General features: G+C 42.2%; 1 protein-coding gene across 1 annotated transcript in view; it reads right to left on the reverse strand.

The window, feature by feature from the left end:
- Positions 1–5,470, reverse strand: part of CDH12 (cadherin 12) — a 1,098,816-nt gene extending 1,093,346 nt beyond the window's left edge. The window contains exon 1 of the mRNA XM_040353560.1: positions 4,717–5,470. The gene's annotated coding sequence lies outside the window, so the exon portion shown is untranslated. The remainder of the gene's footprint in view (positions 1–4,716) is intronic.
- Positions 5,471–26,823: the final 21,353 nt, after the last annotated feature.

Genomic DNA, 26,823 nt, shown 5'->3' on the forward strand with positions numbered 1-26,823 from the left:
TTGTGAAACCGTCATATTCTTAAGCAGTCAGCATCTGCCTTGACACATTTCATAACACAATGCTGAATTTATCAGGGTGAGTAGCCCACGTGGCTATAAACACTGTTGCATTTTATTGACATTCAATATTACTTAAAGGAAGTCACTTCCTTAAGCCCACGTTCACATTGGGCTGATTTGGCATACGATTTGACATGTCAAACCACATGCCAAATAAGAGCCTATTGCTGGCAATGGCACTGTGTGAATTGGTGCGACGCCAACTTTGCGGTGCCACACCAATTCCCAAAAGTAGTACTACGTTTGGCGACTTCGGGGGCGATTTTAATAGACACCTGTGCATGAACACGTACTGATATCTGTCAAATTGCTCCTGAAGTCAGAATGAAATGCCGGTATATATATATATATATATATATATATATATATATATATACACTGTATATATCAATGTAATATGCAAAACCATGTTTCACTGTATACTGTAAAGTGTATAGTACATACAGTATCTTTGTGAGGGAAGCCATATTAGTTCATTACATACAGTTTTCAGACTATACTTCCTGCTGGCTTGCTCTGTGTCTGTGACAGTAACTATGTTAAAATGGGTCAAATCTAAACTGATTAAAAACATTAGATTCTCTATAAGTCTAACTGAGCTTACTTTAACAGTTATTCAGCAAGACACGCTAATAATATTTCTCGTTAAACAGATGACCGCAGACGGAAAAAAAGGGAATAATCTAATTATAAGACAGCAAGCAAGTAAAAATAGAAATGTCATGTCAAAACTGATAGTAATAAGTCAAACTACCGCTCCCTGAAAATACAGTATAGTTTCTTTTTCAAATTACTATAATGGCTGGCATGTTCTAAGGACCTCCTGAGGCACCAATAGTGAGACAAAGTTCAAACCTTGACTTAAAGCAGCATTAAACCTATTGATTCAATGGCTTCAAAAAACAGTTACATTCCACCATGCCAGGAGTGTTAACTGTCACATTTGCTTGTACTCTCAACCAAACTGTCAAACCATCAAATATCTGGAATCAAAACTGATCACATGTGCAACACAATGGCAGCTGCAGTTCAAACTGAGACTAAGATGGCAGCTTCCATGGCTCAAAATAGGAAGGTTTAGTTCCACTTTAAATAGTAATTCTAGCCAGGTAACTGACATTTAAATACTTACATATCTAACATGTAGTAAATAAAAGGGTGTATGTCAATGGGCTTTTGTTTCCTTCAAGCAGGATTTGTATTCTTATGCAAATCTATGGGAATTCAAAACCTGCTGGAAGCAGGTCAAATGTCGCCTAGCCGGAGGACAATTGGGAGTCAAATGTACCCATCAGTGAATTCTAAATGATCTCAGAAACATCTCAAAATGGTGTCAAACTCAAAGTCCATCAACACAGCTACTTCTGTAGCTGTAGGCAATGTGGAGTAATCCATCCTCAAATCTCAGAGCGGAAGTACATAAAGTAATTTTAAGGGATTTTTTTTTATAACAAACATGTTATACTTACCTGCTCTGTGCAGTGGTTTTACACAGAGCTGCCCCGGTCTTCCCCTTCTGGGGTCCCCTGCCAGGTGTCATGGGCCCCTCCCTCTTGCTAAGTGCCCCCACAGCAAGCTGCTTGCTGTGGGGGCACTCATGAGTGCTTGCTCCCGAGCCAGCTGTCTGCATCTATAAGACACAGAGAGCATGGCTCAGCTCCGTACACTGCTCCTGCCTCACTGGCTGTGATTAATCTCAGCCAATCAGGAGGGAGAGACCTTGGAGAGCCTCGGGTCTCATGCACATCACTTGATCGGGCTTAGGTAAGTATTAGTGGGGGCTGAATGGGGAGCTGCACACTGAAAATGGCATTAATGATAGACTAGCCAGAGGTTTACTTCAGAATAGGAACCAGTGGCGGCCCATCCATTAGGGGCACAAGGAAGACCCCCCCCCATTCATGCACTCTGCCCCTCATCTACATGCAGGGCACCAGACGCATGAATTCCAATGTTTATTTTTTTATTTTTAGAAGCACGTTATTAGAGCCAGAGGCTCTATTTGGCATTAAAAAAGAGCACTGCACCCCAAGCCCTCCCAGTTGTGTGACTATAGAAAATTAATATTTGCTATTGTCTTCCTGAGTCTCCTTCTGGCCAATCAGGAAGCCGGTCCTGAGACCCGATTGGCTGAGAGGAGAAGCGATCATATTGGCTGCCATGCCAAGGAAAGTAGAATGGAAGCTGCCGAGGAGGAAGCCGCTGTGAAGCCCAAGACGCAGAGGAGGAGACAACGAAGGAAGGAGCCAAAGCTGCCCATGACCTAGATGGGGAAAGTGTGGGGCCGACCGACTGGGGGGGGGAGGCGTCGGTGTAAGTGTGGGCTGACCAACCAGAGGGGGGTGGTGTCATGATGTCTTGTTTGCCGCCCCCCCAAATTATACAGCACCAGCCGCCACTGATAAGAATTGTACAATATAAAGATGCCAAGTTTTGGATTTAGCATTCATTCTACCCCATTCCATTATTAAACTTATAAAGATATTGTCATCAGAGAAAACGCTAGATTAAAAGTCTCCTGCCTATTACTTCTTGTATTTTTTCATAGGCCCACATTGTACTTTTTTGTACACTAGTCGTGCTTCTCATAAGATATCACCAATATGTAATAAGTATTCTCTGTAAATGTCACACAATGTTAATTTAAAAAAAGAAACACGTTTTTAACATCATCATCTCACTATACTTTATATTTACCTTTCAAGGAAATACTTTTCACTTACATTCCAACAATTTTATGCACATACGAGCATAATAACATGATTTTTTTTTAATGAATGTAATCCATGGTGGTTCATCATGCAAATAACTTCTTCATACAAAACTTCTAAAAATACCTTGTATGGATGCAAATCTGTTCTTTCAGATGAATTTGCAATCTACCATATATAAAGCGACAGTAAATGAGGGCACAAAAGAACTTATCAGCTGTTATTTCTGCACTCTACCAAAGCCATCAAGTCTGCATTCTACCAAAGCCATCAACAATCATATCTCTATAGAAGATAGCAGTGTATAATTTGCTGCTATTACATGGGCTACATATGCGTGGCAGAGTACATCAAAACTTCAGCACTGAGTGCTAGAAGTAAGGAGATGCACTATGCTATGATTGGATGCATTCACCTATCATACCTAGCACTTAGGTTCAGATGTACAGATGGACTTAGAGCACTGAATGTACATTCTCTAACCTTACACTATCAAGCTTTGCTGCAAATAATATTGCTAAAAACAAGAAGTTTTTAGATAATGTCACTCAAATGACTGTACATTATACAATAGGACGCTGCCAAAGCAATAAATACCCATCCACAGACATTTTACCAATTAAACTTAACGTGCAAGAGGCAATGCCAGTAAATTGCCAGCGTTCACACAATCTGCTACGGCTGCCACAGTCTCAAATAATACATTTTATGAGAAGGTACAATTGTTCAGCCTATGACAGCGAATATCAAAGCAGTATGCAAATGCCAATCCACAGAATATGTATTCATTCTTCAATATCTGACTTTGCATGAAAATCGCCATTCTTGCAAACAAGTGTGCAATCAAACTCCTCATCTTAGATGCTTTCCATCTTGCCTGAGATAATACGAACACTCCAGCACAAGTGGACAATGGACTCTTGTTAACTTCAAGAGGTGACCTTAGCTCCGGCAAAGGAGTCCTTGAATTTGATCCGCTAAGTTGAAATTTAGAGTGACAGGTTAAAATACCTGCTCGCTAAAGGTGACATGGCTTTCTGATGTAACGCGTCTCATTTAGATCATCAAATATATACAGAATATATAGGCTTTGAAAAGAACCCAGAACCCGATTGATCAATTCTTTCCTAGTAATGAAAGCACTCAAATGTATAGAAAAGCTTGCAGGCTGTTGTCTTCCTAACTCATCACAGCATTTTAAATGTCTTATCTGCAATAAGCAGACATTCTACTACTTCTCTCCTGTCCCTTAGGTACTATAGACCTATTAAGACAGCAAACTATTCTATAAATAAGAATGTTCTAAGAGAGAGATGGAAACAGAGTAGAATGTTGACATTAATAGGTTGTTTTCTATACTGGATATCCAGGCTAGAATCAAATTTCATATATATATATATTTTTTGTTCTTCATCATTCCTCTCTTTAATCCAAGAGAGGTATACATTACAAGGTCAAGCATGCTATCTTATTTAGTCAGATGAGCAATATATTACATAATGATTTACAATACTAGCCATTTAAACTCCACTTGCACAAGCTCCCTTTAAGACCTTTAAACTGCAAAAGCAAAGTTTTATTCCAAAAGTGGCAAAAGGTATGCAAACTGCTCATGAAAACATTTTTTTATTTTTTATTTTCCTTCACTTCAAGCAGGCTTCCTTTAAATAATAGAGCTCAATCTCTGTAACTCTCCTTCAGAGCTCGCAGCCTTTCAGCTGGCACACCAGCCACATGAAAAGGTCAAACAGAAAACAGTTCGCTCTCGAAATTCACAGCCTACTATCATAGTAAAGGGAGAAATAAAAGCTTCTTTTTTTTTTTTTTTTTTTATTGACGGAGATAGAAAGGCTGATTTGCTGCAGTGCAGAATGGCAGTTTGCTCAGAAGTTTCAGTACACAGACTTGGAAGGAAATTCATTCACCCAGATAAAGGATCACTTACCTTAATTGAGATGCTTTTCCTTCCCTACAGCTCAAGCACCAAACAGCTGAACAGGCAAACCAACACCCAGCAGGTTGAAGAAACTGCTTGTAGTGCCTCTGCGATTTCCCTTTTTTTTTTTTTTTAAAATCCTGAGAGCTTCTCTTGTAGAGTAGTATTGTACCACACTGATCTGAGTAGAAAATCTCCAGCCACTGTGCCCTGGACAAGGGGGGCGAGCTTCTAACTAGGGCGACGGGCTCCTGTCAGCTCCCCTGAGACTTGGGATGATCATTGACCTGATTAGTGCTGAGCACTCCCTACATGCAGGAGAAAGCATACAGAGGATTGGCTGGTGACAGGAGAATTGGGGGGAAAAATGCACTGGAGCCACTTGGGAACGCTGTCTTTTCCAGACTAATGGATGTGTTGCTGCCGAAGCTGTGCAATTTGCGAGGAGGTTATGTACAGTGTTAACCAATGTGCTGCTGCCTCCGTGTGCTGCTGCTGCTGATGGAGCTGCTGCTGATGCTGATGCTGAAGCTGATGCTACTGAGAGGAATACAGTAGCGATGCACACAGTGTTTGTGAAGGTACAACAGCCTCACACAGCGTGTCCAACACATTAATTAGAGACTGATGTAGCGGGCTTCATAACAAGAGGCTTAAATATGCAATTTTCTCTAAGCTAGCAGATAAAGTAGATTAACACACTTTCACTGACCCCAGAGACTGATTCTCCATTGCAGTGAAAATGAATTTGGTGGTCTTACTGAGCCTTCGGCTGATGCTTGTCTGACATTAAAAAAAAAACAACACAACTGCTTGCTCGTACAGAAGAGCCCAATTTAACACCACAGCAGAATGCTGAATAATTTGGGATGAGACTCTTCAATCGGTGGAAAAGTACAAAGCAGCTGTAATCTCCACTTCCGGCTTTTTTTTTTTTTTAAGACATGGAAAACAGGGTTATGTTAACACAAGCTGAACGTGATCAATAGAATGTTTTGTATGCTTAAACAGGAAAGCAAGGAAACGTGTCTTGCTCTTTGATGCCCTAACTATCAGATGTGAAAATCCATATTTCCCCCCTTCAGGCATGAAATAAAGAAATGCATAAGTAAAAGTATATATAGAAAAAAAAATCACTTTTCTGTAATTATAGTTAAATTATTGCTGCTATAAATGTATTTTAAAGGTACATTTAAAAATTAAAACATTTAAAAAGGTACATTTTTCCGCCTAACTAGCTTCCTTTACCTTAGTGCAGTCCTCCTTCACTTACCTCATCCTTCGATTTTGCTTTTAATTGTCCTTATTTCTTCTGAGAAATCCTCACTTCCTGTTCTTCTGTCTGTAAGGCCTCGTACACACGACCGTTTTCCTCGACAGAATCCATCAAGAAACTTGGTGGCAGAGCTTTTTTGCTGAGGAAAACGGACGTGTGTATGTTTTTCATCGAGAAAACTGTCGTGGAACTCGACGAGAAAAAAAGAGAACAAGTTCTCTTTTTCCTCGTCGGGAGTCTCAATTTCCTCGTCGTGTTTCTCGTCGGGCTGGTTTAGGATGAGAAACACGATCGTGTGTATGCTAAGAAACCTGCGCATGCTCAGAATAAAGTATGAGACGGGAGCGCACCTTCGGTAAAAGTAGCACATTTGTAGCACATTTGTCACGCTGTAACAGACTGAAAAGTGCAAATTGTCTCCTACCAATCTTTTACTTAACACGCAGTAACATGAGATTAGCAAAAGCAGACCCAAGGGTGGCGCCAGTGGAATCAAACTTCCCCTGCCGTCGTATGTGTTGTACGTCGCCGCGTTTGAGAACAATGAGATTTGGTCTTGACAGTGTGTACGCAAAGAAAGCTTGTCAAGTTTCTCGACAAGCCTAACAAGGAACTCGTCGAGGAAAACGATGTTTCATTTACGACGAGTTCCTCGGTCGTGTGTACGAGGCCTGACTCCACACAGTAATGTGAGGCTTTCTCCCTGGTGTGGAGAAAGCATCTTGAAGGGGGGGGGGGGTGAGCAGGAGTGTCAGGACGCCCACTAACACACAGCTCCTTTCTCTATCTGCAAAGTAGAGAGCGTCCTGACCCTCCTGCTCGCCCCCTTCCCCCTCAAGAGGCTTTCTCCACACCAGGGAGAAAGCCTCACATTACGGTGTGTAGTTACAGACAAAATAACAGGAAGTAAGGATTTCTCAGAAGAAAAAAGGACATTTAAAAGCAAAGGATGAGGTAAGTGAAGGAGGACTGCACTAAGGTAAAGGAAGCTATTTAGGGAAACATTTTTTTTTTACCTTTAAAACCCCTTTAAGTGTAATCATCCTTCCCTGGTTGGATGATAAAGTTGATATGCCAAGTGAGTTAACTTGTTACTAACCACATAGTACCTATAATATGAAGTATATGCGCAAAAGGTCTGGAATTTAATTTTTTACTTATTTTTTGTTTTACAAATCAAATTGTATTATTGTTATACAGGTTTTATAATTCACTTAGCAAGATATATGTTTAAATTTGTTTAAAACATTTAAATTAGCAACATATATGTATGCACTGCTAGCATATTTTTTTTTTTTGCATTTACAGAAGGAACTAATGTTATTTTCTAGATATTGTAGGCGTTCTGTAATATTTCAAGCCAGAGGTTCTATATTGCGGGATCTAATTGAATTTCCTTTGCTGTGTCAGGTAAAATTAACATAGGGATTCATCTACATGCAAATGTACCGTATTTTAAATGGGGAGAGTGGTAAACAGTATGGATTAGGGCTTCTCTGTTCAGATTTGATTCAGTTTATGTCTGCCACTGAAACATATTCAATTATGTTTACTGGAGTACAGAATTATGGGATGCCAGCTTTCGCACTGAAGGGTCATACATATATGAGTATGTGTTGTTTGTGGACTTGAATTCAATGGGCCTGCAAATGTAAAGATAAGGAACATTGTCACTAAGATCAATTAGATCATTTGCTAAAACTTTTATTTTTTTTACATTTAGGATATTATAGGGGAGGATTGAAGCTCAACTCTGGGATAAAAAAAAGAAAAAAAAAGCCTTGCAGTGGGAGCCCCCTGCAATGCAAGGGTTAAATCTTCATTACATTTAGAGCAGTGGTTCTCAACTTCTGTCCTCAGGGCCCACTAACAGGCCAGGTTTACAAGATAACTGAAATACATCACAAGTGATATCATTTGCTGCTCAGTGATTGCGGTATTCTAGTCTGCATCTCCCCAAGATAATACTTAAAGGGGTTGTAAAGGTTCCTTTTTTATTTTCTAAATAGGTTCCTTTAAAGTGGTTGTAAACCCCAAAATAAAAAATAAAATAAAAAAAACCTGCAAGACAAAGGTATAATGAGCTGGTATGACTAGCATACTAGCTCATTATGCATTACTTACCTTAGATCGAAGCCCCCAAAGCCGTCCTCGTCTTTCCCTCCAGCTGCAGCCATCTCTCCCGGAGGTTACTTCTGGGTATCGCCGCTCCGGCGCTGTGATTGGCCGGAGCGGCGATGACATCACTCTGGGCATGTGTGCAGGAGCCATCAAAGCCAGCATTCAGATCACAGCGCTGGAGCGGCGATAACAGGAAATAGCAACAAGGGGACATGGCGACAGCAGTGGATGGGACCGAGGCGGACTTTGGGGGCTTCGATCTCAGGTAAGTGACACATACTGAGCTAGTGTGCTCTGCATACTAGATCATTATGACTTTCTCTTGCAGGAAAAACCGAGGGTTTACTTCCTCTTTAATCTGGGCTTACCTGTAGGTGAAAGTTGTAATGGAGGGTTTACTTCCATTTTAAGCTAGTGCATTGTTGGTTCTCTAACCTTTTCCTTCGATTTCCCTTCAAAAATGTTTTTTTTTTTCTTTGTTTTCTTTCTCTGAATTTCTCACTTCCTGTTCCTCCTCAGTAAGCTGTTCTGGCTGACTAACCCCCAGCCAGAACGGCTCGGTTGATGGTGGCACGCTTACTGAGGAGAAACATGAAGTGAGAAATTCAGACAAAGAAAAAAAAAACATGTAGAAGGGAAAATCGAAGGAAAAAGTGAACCAACAATGCACTAGCTTAACCACTTCCTTACTGGGCACTTAAACCCCCTTCCTGCCCAGAGGACTTTTTGCGATTCGGCACTGCGTCGCTTTAACTGACAATTGCGCGGTCATGCGACGTGGCTCCCAAACAAAATTGACGTCCTTTTTTTCCCACAAGAGTTTTCTTTTGGTGGTATTTGATCACCTCTGCGGTTTTTATTTTTTTAAACAAAAATAGAGCGACAATTTTGAAAAAAAAAATGTTTTACTTGTTGCTATAATAAATAGCTAAATTTTTTTTTATCCTCAGTCTAGGCCGATACGTATTCTACATATTTTTAGTAAAAAAAAAAAAAATCGCAAAAAGGGACTGGTTTGCACAAAAGTTATAGCGCCTACAAAATAAGGGACAGAATTATTATTATTTTTTTTTTTTTTACTAGTAATGGCGGCGATCTGCGATTTTTATTGCGACTGCGACATTATGGCGGACACATCGGACACTTTTGACACATTTTTGGCGCCATTCACATTTATACTGCAATCAGTGCTATAAATATGCACTAATTACTGTATAAATGTGACTGGCAGGGAAGGGGTTAACACTAGGGGGTGAGGAAGGGGTTAAATGTATTCCCTATATAGTGTTCTAACTGTGGGGGAAGGGGGGTGACTGGGGGAGGTGACCGATCTGTGTCTCTATGTACAAGAGACACAGATCGGTCTGTGAGAGCCGGCAATGAGAAATGATCTCATATGTAAACATATGAGATCATCTCTCATTGGCCGCACAGATCGCCTAGCAAACGGCCACTCCGATTGGCCGTTCACGGCGATCTGTTATTGGCTGTGTCCAAGGGACACGGCCAGCACAGAAGTTCCCCGCTGCGCGCTCGGGAGCGCGCGTGGGGAACGCAGAAAGGGGCGGACGTCAAATGACGGCGCCCCAGAGAAGTAGAACCACCCTGCGGCCGTATATAGTCGTACGGCCGTCGGGAAGTGGTTAAAGGAACCTATTTAGAAAATAAAAAACAACCCTTTACAACACTGTATTTGGGTACAGTGTTGCATGGGGGTGCAATCGTCATTCAAAGTGTTACCGCGCTGAAAACTGAAAATTGCCCTTGGCAGGAAGGGGGTGAAAATGCCCTGTATTGAAGTGGTTAACATCTACTATTTATTACTAGGGATATGTGACTTTGATACTCACATGTGTATATTTTGAACCAAAATAAAAACAACATCTTTCTTCAGTACAAATTCAGCCATTTGATTTAAGGGCCTGGTAGTTTGGGTGCCCTAAGCTAGCCTATCCGGTGGGTCCAGCTGGTCCCAGTGTGCTTTCTGTGGTATTTACCGAAAGACAGCTTGGTATCTTACTTTTTTTTAGTGTACTTGTTTGCGGCTCTGTACACCAGCATATACAGCATGGTTAGTTCCTATCATTATATTTCTTATGATGTTATGTTATTATCATTATATTATTTGAGATATTTATTTCAATGTTTTTCTTGTAGAACATCTACCTCTATCCTCCTTAAAAGCATCCCTGAAGAAGATACGCAATATTGCACTATTCAAAATGTGTTGAATACTCATGTTGTTTTCTTTGTTGTCTGAGGTTATGCTCCTATTTCTATGCTGTAACCATTTTACATTATTCCTAGCCACAATGTTTTAATATTTTTACTGTTGTCTAATAAAGTTTTGTATTTTTTTTATATTTCCTGGAGCATATTGTCATTCATAAAGTCCCACAAAATTGGAGAATATTCTTTTTCTCTAGCAAATATGATAGCCGCTAGCAATAATCACAAGTAAAATTTGACAGGCTGGTTGTACTGAAGTTGCCCATACATGATTAGAATCTTGGCTGGTCCCTGCTGAACCGGCCAAGATTTTAACCATCTATGGCTGGCTTTAGAGAGGAAGCTTTGCAGGATCAGTCACACTGCTGGAGAGAGGAATAAGGAAAGTATTACACCTTATTCCTCTACCCTTAGTCAAAAATGAGCATGTAACCCTTGAATTGTGGAAGGCCCACTGGATTTTGTCTTGTGCCCAGAGTTTGGCTTTAAAATGGCTGTCAGTTTTTTTTTTGTTTTGCTGCCTGAGTCTCATTAGGAAGATTTCCTTCCACTTTTACTGTTCTAAAGATGCAACAGAAAAATAGGTATTCTCTTTCCAATGTAAAGGAAACCCCCCTTTAGAAAACTGTTATAAAAACAAGCGTCCCTATTAAAAGATTTCCCCTCTATCCTTTTTTTTTATGTCAATCCAGAATCTTGTATTTAAACCTTACTTTTATTCCCAGTGACATTGGTGATCAGGACAGTTAGGCCTCGTACACACAACCGTTTTCCTCAACAGAATACATCAAGAAACTTGGTGGGAGAGCTTTTTTGCAGAGGAAACCGGTCGTGTGTACGTTTTTCATCAAGGAAATTGTCGAGGAACTCGACAAGAAAAAAAGAGAACAAGTTCTCTTTTTCTTCGACGGGAGTCTCAATTTCCTCGTCTTGTTCCTCGTCGGGCTGGTTTTCGACGAGAAACACGTTTGTGTGTATGCTAAGAAACCCGCGCATGCTCAGAATAAAGTATGAGACGGGAGCGCACCTTCGGTAAAAATAGCATTTGTAATGGAGATAGCACATTTGTCACGCTGTAACAGTCTGAAAAGTGCAAATTGTCTCTTACCAAACTTTTACTTAACACGCAGTAACATGAGATTAGCAAAAGCAGCCCCAAGGGTTGTGCCAGTGGAATCGAACTTCCCCTGCCATTGTATGTGTTGTACGTCACCGCGTTTGAGAACGAGGAGATTTGGTCTTGACAGTGTGTACGCAAAGAAAGCTTGTCAAGTTTCTTCTCAAGCCTGACAAGGAACTCGTCGAGGAAGACGATGTTTCATTTACGACGAGTTCCTCGTGTACGAGGCCTCAGAGAGAATGAATGTCCCTAAGGCCCCATGTACACCTACAAATTCTGGAAACGTGCGCAGAAATTTGCATTTCTGTTCATATTCCTGACAAATGTTCCAAAACGTACATCGCACTTGCAGTGCTGATATTTCTTATTGATACCCAAACACAACCGCACATTCTGTCATGCAACAAAATACCCACTTCTGCACAAGTGACGTACCCGTACGTTGCTGGACTTCAGGTGGTTATACAGGATGATGCTACAGGCATCACCCCGGTACCATTTTTAGAGCCGGCAGTCCGCTCTCTTGTAAAAGCAAGCAGCAGGAGCGGACTTCCTGGGAGACCCAAGCGACCAGTTGGCGTATCTGCCAAACAAAGCTGGGATTGGCTTTGATCGGCTGCGCACTATGCTATGGAAGCGAAGACCAGATATAATTTCCAGTTTTCCCATTTGTCAACGCCATTTAAAAAAAAAATAAAAGCATTAAAATACACTGATCTTGGTGTTTTAACCACTTCCCTACCGCCCATAGACATATGACGTCCATAGATGGGATCTCCCATCCTGGGTGGACGTCATATGACGTCCTGGGCTTCCCGGCAGTCTAGGGGGTGCGTGCGCCGCCGGCATCGCGCGGGACCCAGTGCGGATGCCCGGCAGCCACGATGTCCGCCGAGCACCCGCGATTGCCCGCAATCATGGCAGGACTGTGGATCTGTGTGTGTAAACACACAGATCCACGGTCCTTTCAGGTGAGGAGACCGATGTGTGTTCCCAGTGCAGAGGAACGCAGATCGGTTTCCTCTCCTTGTGAGTTCCCTCCCCCTACAATTAGAATCACACATCAGGGGACATATTCAACACCTTCAGTGCCCCCTAGTGTTAACCCCTTCCCTGACAGTCACATTTATACAGTAATCAGTGCAGTTGTATAGCACTAATCGCTGTATTAATGTGAATGGTCCCAAAAATGTGTCAAAAGTGTCCGATATGTCCGTTGCAATGTCACAGTCGCAATAGAAATTGCAGATCGCCGCCATTACTAGTAAAAAAAAAAATAATAATAAAAATGCAATAAAACTATCCCCTATTTTGAGGATGCTATAACTTTTGTGCAAACCAATCAATATACGCTTATTGTGATTTATTTACCAAAAATATGTAGAAAAATACGTATCAGTCTAAACTGAGGAAAAAATATATTTTTTTATAGATTTTTTGGGGATATTTATTATAGCAAAAAGTAAAAAAAAAAATATTTTTCAAAATTGTCGCTCTATTTTTGTTTATAGCGCAAAAAATAAAAACTGCAGAGGTGATAAAATACCACCAAAAGATATCTCTATTTGTGGGAAAAAAAGGACGTCAATTTTGTTTGGAAGCCACGCCGCACGATTGCACAATTGTCAGTTAAAGCGACGGAGAATCGTAAAAAGTGCTCTGGTAAGGAAGGGGGTAAATTCTTCTGGGGCTGAAGTGGTTAAATACTTTTAAGGGCAGAAGAGGGATTTGAGGTCTTATAGACCCTAGATCTCTTTATAAAGAGTACCTGTCACATGATTATTGTTGTCACAAGGATGATTACATATTGGGCTGCCCTATGCTGTCGTGCAACAAACACATAAATAAGAAAATAGAGACACAAAAAACAATAAAAACCTTACTAGGGATGAGCAAACAAAGATGGGTTATCACATTCAGTTGTAGTTCCATTAAAAAAAGCACTCTGGTGTCTGTGACATGGCTGTATGTATTCAAAAAAGTGTGAATGTAAAAGAAAAAAAATATTCAGACACAAGAGAGTGCATGAGAAGGATGAAAGATGTATACAGTACCTGTGTAGTAGAATCAGTAGCTTGCAGCAGTAAACTGACCCATGTGAAGTGAGGGTGAAATAAAAGATCCCAGCCATGTATGTTCTCCCATTTACAACCCCACAAGGGCTCCAGCAGGCTCCGCCCCTTGATAATCATTTCAGGTGTCAACTATAATATAATATGTATATAATCGACCATTGCTAAATGTGAGTGAAAGGACTGTCCTATATGTACAATGTTTATATTATACAATAGATCCAGATTAATAAATGTGGTTTGGGTGCCACATGCCCGATTATGAAGAATAATGTGAAGAAAGAGGATAAGAATTTTTAGGCACCCCAAAAACAAGTATATAAATTTAATTATAAAATTAACAAAATGTTATTTGACATAGTGCTTTAAAAAACACATGTATATATAAATAACTAACATGGCCCAATAAAGTATACCAAAATTACCCAAAATTTTTACAAATAGCAGTTAAAGTGGTTGAAAACTCTATTTTTAAACTTTATGCTACATATAAGCCTGTATTAAGGCTTACCTGTAGCTAACCAGGATATCTCCTAAACCTGCATGGTTTAGGAGATATCCCCTGTCCCCTGCATGTGTCAATGACATCGGCACATGGGCACTAGAGTAAACTGACGCAATGGCACCTATGTGCTTCTGCATCAGTCTGTGTGCCATTACCGGCGTCTCCTGCGCGCATGCGTGGGGTTGACGTCATTGCGGCTCCGGCCAATCACAGCACCAGGAACCGCGAAACCCGGAAGTAACCCTGGGAGAGATGTCTGCGGCCGGAGGGGGAGATGAGGATGGCTTCGGGGGCTTCGATCTAAGGTAAGTAATTCATACTGACAGTCCATTCACTCACATTTAGCAATGGTCGATCTAGTATGAGTATGAGTTAGTATGCAGCGCATACTAGCTCATTATGCCTTTTTCTTTCAGGTTTTTTTTGTTTTGTTTTTACAAGAGTTTACTTCCTCTTTAAAGCGACACTAAAGGTTCGGGTTTTAAAAAAAAAACATATCATACTTACCTCCATTGTGCAGTTTGTTTTGCACAGAGTGGTCCCGCTCTTCCCCGCAAGACCTAACCTCTGGGAAGCTGGCCATAGCCACCAAGTGTATGATTCACCGCCGCCGCCCCCCCCAGCGCGTTGCGTCATTGATTTGATTGATAGCAGCCATTGGCTCCCGCTGCTATCAATCATCCAATGAAGAGCCGATGGGAGCTGGGGAAAAGCAATGCGGGATCGAGCCCGGGGGGCTCAGGTAAGTAAAACGGGGGGCTCTGGGGGGGCCGGTGACAGCGAGGTGTTTTTTCAACTTAATGCATAGGATGCATTAGGGTGAAAAAACACAAAGGTTTACAACCCCTTTAACTCAAACGAGTTTCGGTTCAATTGTTTTTTATCAGGGGGGGGAAATGGGTGATAGTCTGAAACATAGATAGATACATGTCAACATTTTTTAAACAAGTAGGATATTGCATACCCAAATGAAATTATCAGTAAATAAAGAGCTGATTGCACAAATGCAGGTTCTAGAACCATAGTTAGGATTCACACTCTAATAATATGAACTAGAAAAGATACAATTTCTGGGGAAATTGTGCGGCGTGGTCTTGCCTCCACCAATACTCCTGACTGGAGACGGTGCCCCTGGAGATGTAAATGTGATCCAACAGTGTGTCGAGCCAGTTCGGTCCATTGCCCCATCAAAAACTGCTCCATTAAAAACTACCCCATCAAAACTGCACCATCCTATTTGCCCCATCAAAAACTGGTTGCTATGGACTGGTTGCTATGGACTGGTTGCTATGGACTGGTTGCTATGGACTGGTTGCTATGGAGTGGTTGCTACGGAGTGGTTGCTATGGAGTGGTTGCTATGGACTGGTTGCTAGAGACTGGTTGCTAGAGACTGGTTGCTATGGTCGGGTTCCTATGGACGGTTGATATGGACCGGTTGCTATGGATGGGTTGCTATGGAGTGGTTGCTATGGACTGGTTGCTATGGACTGGTTGCTATGGACGGTTGCTATGGACTGGTTGCTATGGACTGGTTGCTATGGACCGGTTGCTATGGAGGGTTGCTATGGACTGGTTTCTATGGACTGATGGCTATGGACTGGTTGCTATGGACTGGTTGCTATGGACTGGTTGCTATGGACTGGTTGCTATGGACTGGTTGCTATGGACGGTTGCTCTGGATTGATTGCTATGGACTGGTTGCTATGGACTGGTTGCTATGGACTGGTTGCTATTGACGGTTGCTCTGGATTGGTTGCTATGGACTGGTTGCTATGGACTGGTTGCTATAGACGGTTGCTATGGAGTGGTTGCTATGGAGTGGTTGCTATGGACTGGTTGCTATGGACTGGTTGCTATAGACGGTTGCTATGGAATGGTTGCTATGGACAGTTGCTATGGAGTGGTTGCTAGAGACTGGTTGCTATGGACGGTTGCTATGGACTGGTTGCTATGGAGGGTTGCTATGGTCTGGTTGCTATGGACGGGTTCCTATGGACGGTTGCTATGGACTGGTTGCTATGGACGGTTGCTATGGACCGGTTGCTATGGACCGGTTGCTATGGATGGGTTGCTATGGAGTGGTTGCTATGGACTGGTTGCTATGGACTGGTTTCTATGGACGGTTGCTATGGACTGGTTGCTATGGACTGGTTGCTATGGACGGTTGCTATGGACTGGTTGCTATGGACCGGTTGCTATGGACTGGTTGCTATGGACTGGTTGCTATGGACTGGTTGCTATGGACAGTTGCTATGGACTGGTTGCTATGGACTGGTTGCTATGGACTGGTTGCTATGGATTGATTGCTATGGACTGGTTGCTATGGACTGGTTGCTATGGACTGGTTGGTATTGACGGTTGCTCTGGATTGGTTGCTATGGACTGGTTGCTATAGACGGTTGCTATGGACTGGTTGCTATGGACTGGTTGCTATGGACATGTTGCTATGGACTGGTTGCTATGGAGGGTTGCTATGGTCTGGTTGCTATGGACTGGTTTCTATGGACTGGTTGCTATGTATGGTTGCTATATGCAGAGCATGCAGAAGTTACGCAGAGCCAAAAAAAACTGAGCCATATCACCTCACAGTGTGTGGGAGGAGCTATAGAAAGCCCTCACAGATGTGTGTATGAAGGTTTTTACCTCAGCGTCTCCTAGGAAACCAATGCAAACACACTCGAGTCTCAAACTGGCGGCCCTCCAGCTGTTGCAAAACTACAAGTCCAATGAGGCATTGCAAGAATGACAGTTACCAGCATGACTCCCACAGGCAGAGGCATGATGGGACTTGTAGTTTTACAACAGCTGGAGGGCCACCAGTTTGAGACCCTTGCAAGCAGAGGAAAGTTCCCTCAGCCTTGTGTGGGAGGAGCAAACTCACCTCACAGCTGTTTGTGAGGTGTTATTAAACTCCTCAGCGTCTCCTAGGAAACCAATTGTTTGGTTTGCAGGCTCTCTGTAAACACAGCAGAAATTGAGGATTTTTTTTTAATACTTGTCCTTAAGGTATTTACCTCACAGAAAACACCTCACAACTATCTCACAACTGTGTGTATGAAGGTATTTACCTCACAGAAAACGCCTCACAACTACCTCACAACTGTGTGTATGAAGGTATTTACCTCACAGAAAACACCTCACAACTACCTCACAACTGTGTGTATGAAGGTATTTACCTCACAGAAAACACCTTACAACTACCTCACAACTGTGTGTATGAAGGTATTTACCTCACAGAAAACACCTCACAGAAAACACCTCACAACTGTGTGTATGAAGGTATTTACCTCACAGAAAACACCTCACATCTACCTCACAACTGTGTGTATGAAGGTATTTACCTCACAGAAAACACCTCACAACTGCCTCACAACTGTGTGTATGAAGGTATTTACCTCACAGAAAACACCTCACAGAAAACACCTCACAACTGCCTCACAACTGTGTGTATGAAGGTATTTACCTCACAGAAAACACCTCACAACTACCTCACAACTGTGTGTATGAAGGTATTTACCTCACAGAAAACGCCTCACAACTGCCTCACAACTGTGTGTATGAAGGTATTTACCTCACAGAAAACGCCTCACAACTGCCTCACAACTGTGTGTATGAAGGTATTTACCTCACAGAAACACCTCACAACTGTGTGTATGAAGGTATTTACCTCACAGAAAACACCTCTCAACTGCCTCACAACTGTGTGGGAGGAGCTATAGAATCCCCTTACAGCTGTGCGTGAGGAGTTTTTATTACCTCAGCGTCTCCTAGGAAACCAATGTAAACATAAGCATGCAGCCTCTAAGCAGAGACTCAGATCCTGGATTTTTCTTAAATACTTGTCCTATTCAAATGGTTGTATTTTAAAAACTATGAATCGTACAGCGAATATCTTTATATTTTACGAATCACAAGACCCAGACCTACATTTTGATGTATAGTATGTCTCTGATAAAATTGAAGGCACAGTCGCAGTTTACAAATTCCAAAGATGATTTTAGTTTTCTAAACTTTGACCTCCATTGACTTCCATTGAAATAATGGATGGCGTAGGTTGCAAACAAATTATCATATTGTGAAAACGGTTTGATCAATCACTTAGCCGTGAACACGTGTGGAGGCAGCAGGGATAGCTGAACGTTTTGATATAAGATTTGTGTAGGTCGGCTTGAAAATGAGGGTGTGGTCGCAGTTTGCAAATCATGTAATGATTTTTCATTTTTAGAAATCCCACACTCTACCGCTCCCCATTCATTCCTATGGGAAAATTTTGCCGCAAAAATTACAATATTTCGCGAACGATTCGGCGAAATTTTCCACACAGTAATAGCCCACCGATCGGGAACAATCCGCACGATTCGATATATTACTCGTCTATGTAGTGTAAAAACTGTGGGAGGAGTTAGGGGGGCAAATTTGGCTATAAGAATAATAATAATATATATGTGAGATAACAATAAGTGCTCTTGCTATGCAAGACCACTTAATAAAAAGCAGCACTCCAAACAGCTTTTCAAATGTAATTTATATCTGAAAAGAAGCATCATATAAAGACATATATACATTACAGTATACACACAGGATCGTATATAAATTAATGATCTTGCACTAAAGAAAAATACAAACAATGTATAAATAAGGTGCAAAAGGAATGAATCCTTCAAAGGACTAAATAAAGTGCAATAATGGTATATGAAGAACCTAACACATCCATATACGTGCACAAAACTTGCAAAAAGTGTAAAACAGTAAAAAGATATCAATGTTGTGCAAAAAGTGCAAAAATGCTAAATGTGCAATAAGTTCAATGATGTGCAAAATGTGCAAATAGTTCAATATTGAAATTAGTATTGATGGGTGAATATATAATCCTAGGAGGTCCCATAACAGATATCTCAAGTGGGAGTCAAGTCCTCTAATGTTTCAGATATCTTTATAGCAATGCTGTTCCCATCCGTGATCAATTCTCAATTGAAGTATTGAACCATAGTGGAGATCCTACATCAGTCTCCCAGAACTCTCACCTGAAATATTAAATCTGGCGTATAAATTCTCCCATCTCTCCTTTAGTCTTTCATCACTGATGTTACTGCCTACTAGCATCCTCCACCACTCACGCTGATCCCCTAGATGTCAGCTATCCTGGAAGGAAAAGGGGGAGGGTGCTCCAGCAAGTGGCAAAAGAGCGCAAAGCAAAGGGAGAGAGAGGCTTCTAATGGTGTAGTACAGTATGGTGTAGACTTTATTAAGTAACAAGACAAAATTGGACTCTTACAGCGTTGTAAACACTGTCTTACTTGTCCTTCCGCTACTTCCGGTCTGCGGTGGCCTCGCTTCCTCCCTACGGCGTTACGTCATGTACCTTGAGACTTCTTCAGGGGAACCTGATTGGTTGCTGATGTAATAGTGTCATTGGTCCCCAAAAAGTGTCAAAAGAGTCCTGACTGTTTGCCGCAATATTGAAGTCCCATTATAAGTCGCTTATCGCCATCATTACTAGTATGATGTAGTATTGGGATTCTTCAGATGCTCCTTGTTCTCTACGACTGTAAACCTTCTAGTTGGCTGAGCTCTGATTCACCTTATATTCATTCCACTCCCATTCACTAATATGAGATGACATTGAATTGGCAGATGGATGTGATCTCTTAATTATAGGAGATCAATTAGCGCATATGGCTATTATCCCAGCCTGGGGTCTCTATCAGTAAGATGTGTGCCTTAGTTTTGCATGGAAGATTTCTCATACAGCATAGCAATTCTGGTATGGCGTAGTATTGGGATCCTTCAGCTACTCCTTGTTCTTTTCTTCTGCCTGTAATCCTTCTCATACATACACACAGGATCTCCCCCCATAATTCATTGAGTAAGACAAAAGTAAGCCCATAGGGCCAGATTCACAAAAGAGATACGACGGCGTATCTACTGATACGCCGTCGTATCTCTGTTTCTAACTATGCGGCTGATTCATAGAATCAGTTACGCATAGCTAGCCCTAAGATCCGACAGGTGTAATGGACTTACACTGTCGGATCTTAGGATACAGTACCGCGGCCGCCGCTGGGGGGAGTTCTCGTCGTAAACCAGCGTCGGGTATGCAAATTAGCACTTACGGAGATCCACAAAGCTTTTTCCCTTCGTTAAGTCGCCGTAAGTGTTAGTTTGCCGTCGCAAAGATAGGGTACCTTTTACAAAGTGTAAAGTTAGTACACCATGTAAAAGTGTACCCGTCCTTCCCGCGTCGCTGTCAAATTTTGAATTTTTTTTTTTCCCGGCGCAACTCTTTTTTTCCCGACGCAACTTTTTTTTACCCGTCGCGATTCACAAACCCTTGGCGCATCGTAACTTCGCGCAAAGCACGTCGGGAAATTTGCGTCGGGAGCATGCGCAGTACGTCCGGCGCGGGAGCGCGCCTAATTTAAATAGGACTCGCCCCATTTGAATTGGCCCGCCTTGCGCCGGCCGGATTTAGGATACACCGCCGAAAATTTCCAGGTAAGTGCTTTGTGGATCGGGCACTAACTTGGAAAAATTGCGGCGGTGTAACTTAAATCGGAAAAGTTAAGTTGCGCCCGGGCTACGTGAATCTGGCCCATAGATCCCAACTGTCCTTAATTTTGAGTGACTGTCCCTGGTTTGGAACAAAGTCTCTCTGTCCCTCTTTCCTCCTCATTTGTCCCTTATTTTGGTCTGATCTATATAGTTGTATATAAAATGTACTTTTTAGCTTTTTAAAATGTGTTTCCCAATGCTAAACCCTTCATCCAATGTCTGAACTGCTGCATTTGTTAATTTCAGTAGCCAGTATAAAGAAATAGTAGTTGTAAAAAAAAGGCACTTGTAGGTTTAACTTATCATTTTTTTGTTTGTATAATCCTCTTTTCAGGGCGTGTGACAGGGGGTGTGTCCTATGCCTAAATACTCATTGCTAATAGGTGTCACTCGTTCCCATCTCAAAAAGTTGGGAGGTATGTAAGCCACATGTGCTATGTAACATATACATGTAACATATACAGTAACAAACATCAGTACAAATAGATACATCCCAGAAAAGGTCTTTATCTGGTATGCGGACACTCAGGGTCAGGTAGAGGTGGGAATCACAATGGTTCTTAAAAGGATCTTGTCCATGTACTATAATGGACTGTTAAGTCCTTTCATGATGCTTCCTTTCATAAATGTAGGAAATGTGAAAAGCTAGCTGTTAGAAGTGCTGCCTATTATTCATATAATTAGAGCTTATTTAACCATGCTTCACAGTGGCATGCTCCGTGCTCTGCCCTGTTCCTTTCATTAGAGTGCCCCCAGGTATTTTCCAATCCTAGTGACTGTTTTATATTTGTCATCTATTTTTTATTTATTTTTTGCTGTTCATGAAGTAACAATAAATGATGTATTCGCACAATCTATACTCTAACATAATAAATGATGGAATTGCACAATCTATACTCTAACATAGGACCATTAGTTATATATCATTCCTTTTTTTGTCCCTTTACTTTGTTAATATTGATATATCTTAGATTGTAAGCTCTAAGGAGCAGGGCCCTCTGATTCCTACTGTATTAAAGTGTATTGTGTTTGTACTGTGTACCCTCAAGTTGTAAAGCGCTGTGTATATTGTTGGCGCTATATAAATCCTGTATAATAATAATAATAATAATAGTAAGAATAATATATGCCTTTCCTTGGTTTCTGATGCTTGCTGCCTCACCATTTATGACTGGTACTGTACCGTGTTCTGGCAAACCTGAATAACCTTTGTATTGTTACATCTACCTGTTTGTTTATGTTTGTACCCCCCCATCTTGTTTTTTGGAGGAATTTTTTATCTGTTCATATATTTGGTCAAAACTCAATGGATACCTACAGTACAGACCAAATAGTTTGGACACACCTCCTCATTCAACAAGTTTTCTTTATTTTCATGACTATGAAAAATTGTAGATTCACACTGAAGGCATCAAAACTATGAATTAACACATGTGGAATTATACATAACAAAAAAGTGTGAAACAACTGAAAATATATTTCATATTCTAGGTTCTTCAAAGTAGCCACCTTTTGCTTTGATTACTGCTTTGCACACTCTTGGCATTCTCTTGATGAGCTTCAAGAGGGAGCACCCCATCACTCTCCTTCTTGGTCAAATAGACCTTACACAGCCTGGAGGTGTGTTTGGGGTCATTGTCCTGTTGAAAAATAAATGATGGTCCAACTAAACGCAAACCGGATGGAATAGCATGCAGCTGCAAGATGCTGTGGTAGCCATGCTGGTTCAGTATGCCTACAATTTTGAATAAATCCCCAACAGTGTCACCAGCAAAGCACCCCCACACCATCACACCTCCTCCCCCATGCTTCACGGTGGGAACCAGGCATGTAGAGTCCATCCGTTCACCTTTTCTGCGTCGCACAAAGACACGGGGGTTGGAACCAAAGATCTCAAGTTTGGACTCATCAGACCAAAGCACAGATTTCCACTGGTCTAATGTCCATTCCTTGTGTTCTTTAGCCCAAACAAGTCTCTTCTGCCTGTTGCCTTTCTTTAGCAGTGGTTTCCTAGCAGATATTCTACCATGAAGGCCTGATTCACACAGTCTCCTCTTAACCGTTCTAGAGATGTGTCTGCTGCAAAAGGTGGCTACTTTGAAGAACCTAGAATATGAAATATATGTTCAGTTGTTTCACACTTTTTTGTTATGTATAATTCCACATGTGTTAATTCATAGTTTTGATGCCTTCAATGTGAATCTACAATTTTCATAGTCATGAAAATAAAGAAAACTCTTTGAATGAGAAGGTGTGTCCAAACTTTTGGTCTGTACTGTATGTAAAATAAAATGATGGAATCACTAATGATCATTTAGTTAATGAAAGGTGACTGTGAAAACCTCTGAAGGTAAAAAAGTAATCTTTGCAAGATTTGCAATTGGCAATACAGCACTCATATGCAAACATGCACAATTTTATGCACTGTCACGATGGATAGCAACGCATATACCGTATTTTCCAGCATATAAGACGACTGGGCGTATAAGACGACCCCCTACTTTTCCTGTTAAAATATAGGGTTTGGGCTATACTCGCCGTATAAGACTACCCCTCTTCCAACGCACACCAAATAAAAATGTAAAAATATCAGATTTGATTTCAATATGGTATATTCAAATGCTTACTGTATTCACTGCATGTATCTGCTCACCAGATAGACTGCCTTCCCTCAGAATCGCCAATCCCAGTATACAATAACAACCAGCCAATCACGGCAAGTGATGTATTTCCTCCGCATACTGCATACAAAGCCTGCTTGGATTGGGTGGGTCAGCTCTACCTGCTTGCCCAGCTCTCCCTGTCTCCAAGACGATTTGAGCGGTAGTAGCAATGTGAGTACGGTACGCATGAGAGCACGGAGAGGGGGTGGCTTCAGGAGCGACTGGCCAGGATGCAGAGCACGGTGACTCAGCTAGAGGGTGGCTGTCTCTGAAGTTTCAGCATGCCGTATACCGGCTTGTAAGACGACACCCGCCATAGAGCAGGGAGAAGAGAGAGGGGGCGGCTCCAGGAGCGGCTGGCCGGGATGCAGAGCACAGTGGCTCAGCTAGAGGGTGGCTGTCCTTGAAGTTTCAGCACGCGGTACACCAGGTTATGAGATGACACCCGGCGTATAAGATGACCTTTTGAGAAGATTTTCATGGGTTAAAAAGTCATCTTATGCGCCGGAAAATACGGAACATGTTTTGGAGCTAATTGTTTGTTTGGTTTGTGCCCATTAGGCCTTGTACTCACGACCGGATCTGTCCGCTGAAAACTGTCTGACGGACAGTTTCCGGCGAACAAGGCTGATTTTTGTTTTGTTCCGCTGGCTTGTAAACACCAGCGGACCAAATTCCCGTCGTACCGGAACGCGTGCACGTAAACCACGTACGACGTCACTATAAAGGGGAAGACCAAAGTTAATGGCACCGCCCTCTGTTCCTCTTTTGCTAGTTGCGGGTTTGCTCGTGTTAGTGAAGGTTTGGTTAGAGCTGATTCACGCTTTTCGGTCTCCACGCTTTGACAGCTTGTATTCACGGGTTCAGTTTGTGTGCTTGCGGGATCGTAGTTGTCATTCGGCTATAGGCTTGCAGGTTGTTTCTGCTTTTGCAGTTGCGTCCTGTGCGCTCGTATCTGTTTGTCACGCGTTCCTCGCAGGTAGTGCTGGATTTGCGAGTGCTTTCTGTTGGAGTGTGTTCTTGACTGACCAGCCGGCCGGTTTGAAGCCATGACGGAGCAGCAGCGTCAATTTTCGCTAGTTGGTGCTGTTCATGGGATGGCTGCTGGATATGTTCATCATTCCAGTACTTTGGCCAGAAACAGGGGGCGGAGGCGTTTCTGGACCAAGAATTGGTTGCGCCAGCGTGACCAGTTCTCACATATGCCTCTGCTTAGGGAACTCCAGGAGAATAATCCTAATGACTATAGGAACTTTCTCCGCATGACGGACCCCATATTCAACCGTCTGCTGGATCTTCTGTCCCCCTATATCACGAGGCAGGACACTGTGATGCGCCAAGCCATCACGGCCAAGCAGAGGCTTATTGCCACGTTGCGGTACCTGGCGACTGGGAGGAGCCTGCAGGACCTCAAGTTCTCGACAGGCATCTCTCCGCAGGCGCTTGGGGTCATGATAGCGGACACGTGTGCTGCCATCATCAAAGTTCTGCATGAGGAGTATATTAAGGTAAGTTTCCTCATTTTACCCTCAAAATCTGGCTGTAATAATGGGGGCAACTAACCTTTTTTTTTATTTCCCAGATATGCTGTGTGTTTATTAACTAACGTTCCCTTTTCTCCCTATGCATGTTGATATAAGCTGTCCATGTTTTTTTCTTGGCCTACCTGCATATTTGTCCCTTACCCAATATTAACCTGTCCAGCATGCTATCCTAGGGACAAACCCAGCTTGCCAATTTTTAAAACAGGAGTTTTTGGTTTTTGTGTTCCAACCCCCCCCCCCTTAAAACTTTTTTAGTCCCCATCAGAGGGCTGTGGAGTCTCTTAATTAAGTGTCCCTATATATTTCATTACACAAATTCTCCCTGCACATTTTCGAAATGCAATTATAATACTGTGAAGTAGCACACGGATGCTTGTAGGATTATGTTTTCAATGTTTATGTGCCAAAGTACTAAATCTCTTTATTTGTTTGTCCCCACAGCTACCCTCCACACCACAGGAATGGCAGTCTGTGGCTTCCCAATTTGCCCAGCGGTGGGATTTCCCGAACTGCGGTGGAGCAATAGATGGGAAACACGTCCGCATAGTGCCCCCACCCCACTCGGGGTCCTACTATTATAACTACAAGGGTTATCATAGTATTGTGTTGATGGCGGTGGTGTCGGCACAGTATGAGTTTCTATATGTGGACGTGGGGAAGAACGGCCGGCTGTCTGATGGGGGAGTGTTCGCACGAACTGATTTCTATGATCGTCTCCAAGCTGGTGGTCTGGCATTGCCACCAGATGAAGATAACGTGGAAGGACTTCCGTTTGTGTTCCTAGCGGACGAGGCTTTCGGGCTTGGTCCTCACCTCATGCGGCCTTTTCCCCAGAGGACCCTCACCTCAGAGAGGAGGGTGTTTAATTATCGGTTGGCCAGGGCTCGGAGGGTAGTCGAGAATGCCTTTGGGATACTCACCAACCGGTTCCGCCTGTTCAGGACAGCGATACACTTGGCGGAATATAAATTGAACACCGTTGTATTTGCCTGCTGCATTTTGCACAACTTTTTACGCAGGCACTCCCAGACGTAGCTACCCGACATCGGTTCTGAGGCAAGACTACCCTCAGATCCCCTTCCCGGGCTGGACACTGGTCGCGCTGGCTTGGCCACCCAATCAGCTCGTGAGGTATGCGACAAATATGTTGAGTACTTCATGGTTCGGGGGGCCATTGCTATGCCAGATCATATTTCTTTCTAATTCGGCCCCCAAAAGAAAGAAATATTCACAGAACTAATAAATAATTAGACCATTGGACTTTATACAGTTGTTTGTCATTAATGCTTTTTCTCTTTTTATCTGTCTTCCTAGTTCTCAAACTAACTTCTGCACTTATAGTGCAAAATTTAGTTCTCCACTTTTAGTAAATAACCACATTTGCACATTATTCACTCATCTACAAACAGGGTATTGAGTCTAGAAATAAGAAGCCACTCCATTTTCTAATTTTGAGGTCAAGCTTTTTAATTTCTGCTTGTTCATGACCACAACAAATTTTTTTTTTTTTTAAAGTACTCCCTGCTTTTGGACTTAGGAGTCTACAATAGTTTCAGTCTTTGACACGGCCCATCATGTCAATAATATTTTTAAAATTAGATTCGATGACCATCATTCTTTGCCGCATATTGTCCATTTATGTGCTGCACTCCAAAAGGACATTTGTTACATTCTGTTCCATGACAACCATCCTTTCACGCATATTGTGCATTTCAGTGCTGCACTCCATTACCTGTTGAATAATTATAGCAGCACTTGCACGCGAAAAAATTGCAACACCATCTTCATCCCCTAAAAGAAAAAAAATGGGCAATCAAAACTAAAATATTTGATGAGGCCTATCTACATATGTTTTGCCAAATCAAGCTGGGGTGACACTGACCTGATGGTCTTCTCCTTTCCACCTCCACAACTTCGCCATCTTCGATCACTCCTCCTTCTTCCACCACTTCCCCATCATCTTCCACGACTCCTCCTTCTTCAACCACCTCCCCATCATCTTCCACGATTCCTCCTTCTTCAACCACTTCCC

The sequence above is a fragment of the Rana temporaria genome, chromosome 5 (assembly GCF_905171775.1).
Source record: "Rana temporaria chromosome 5, aRanTem1.1, whole genome shotgun sequence".
Taxonomy (NCBI): Eukaryota; Metazoa; Chordata; class Amphibia; order Anura; family Ranidae; genus Rana; species Rana temporaria.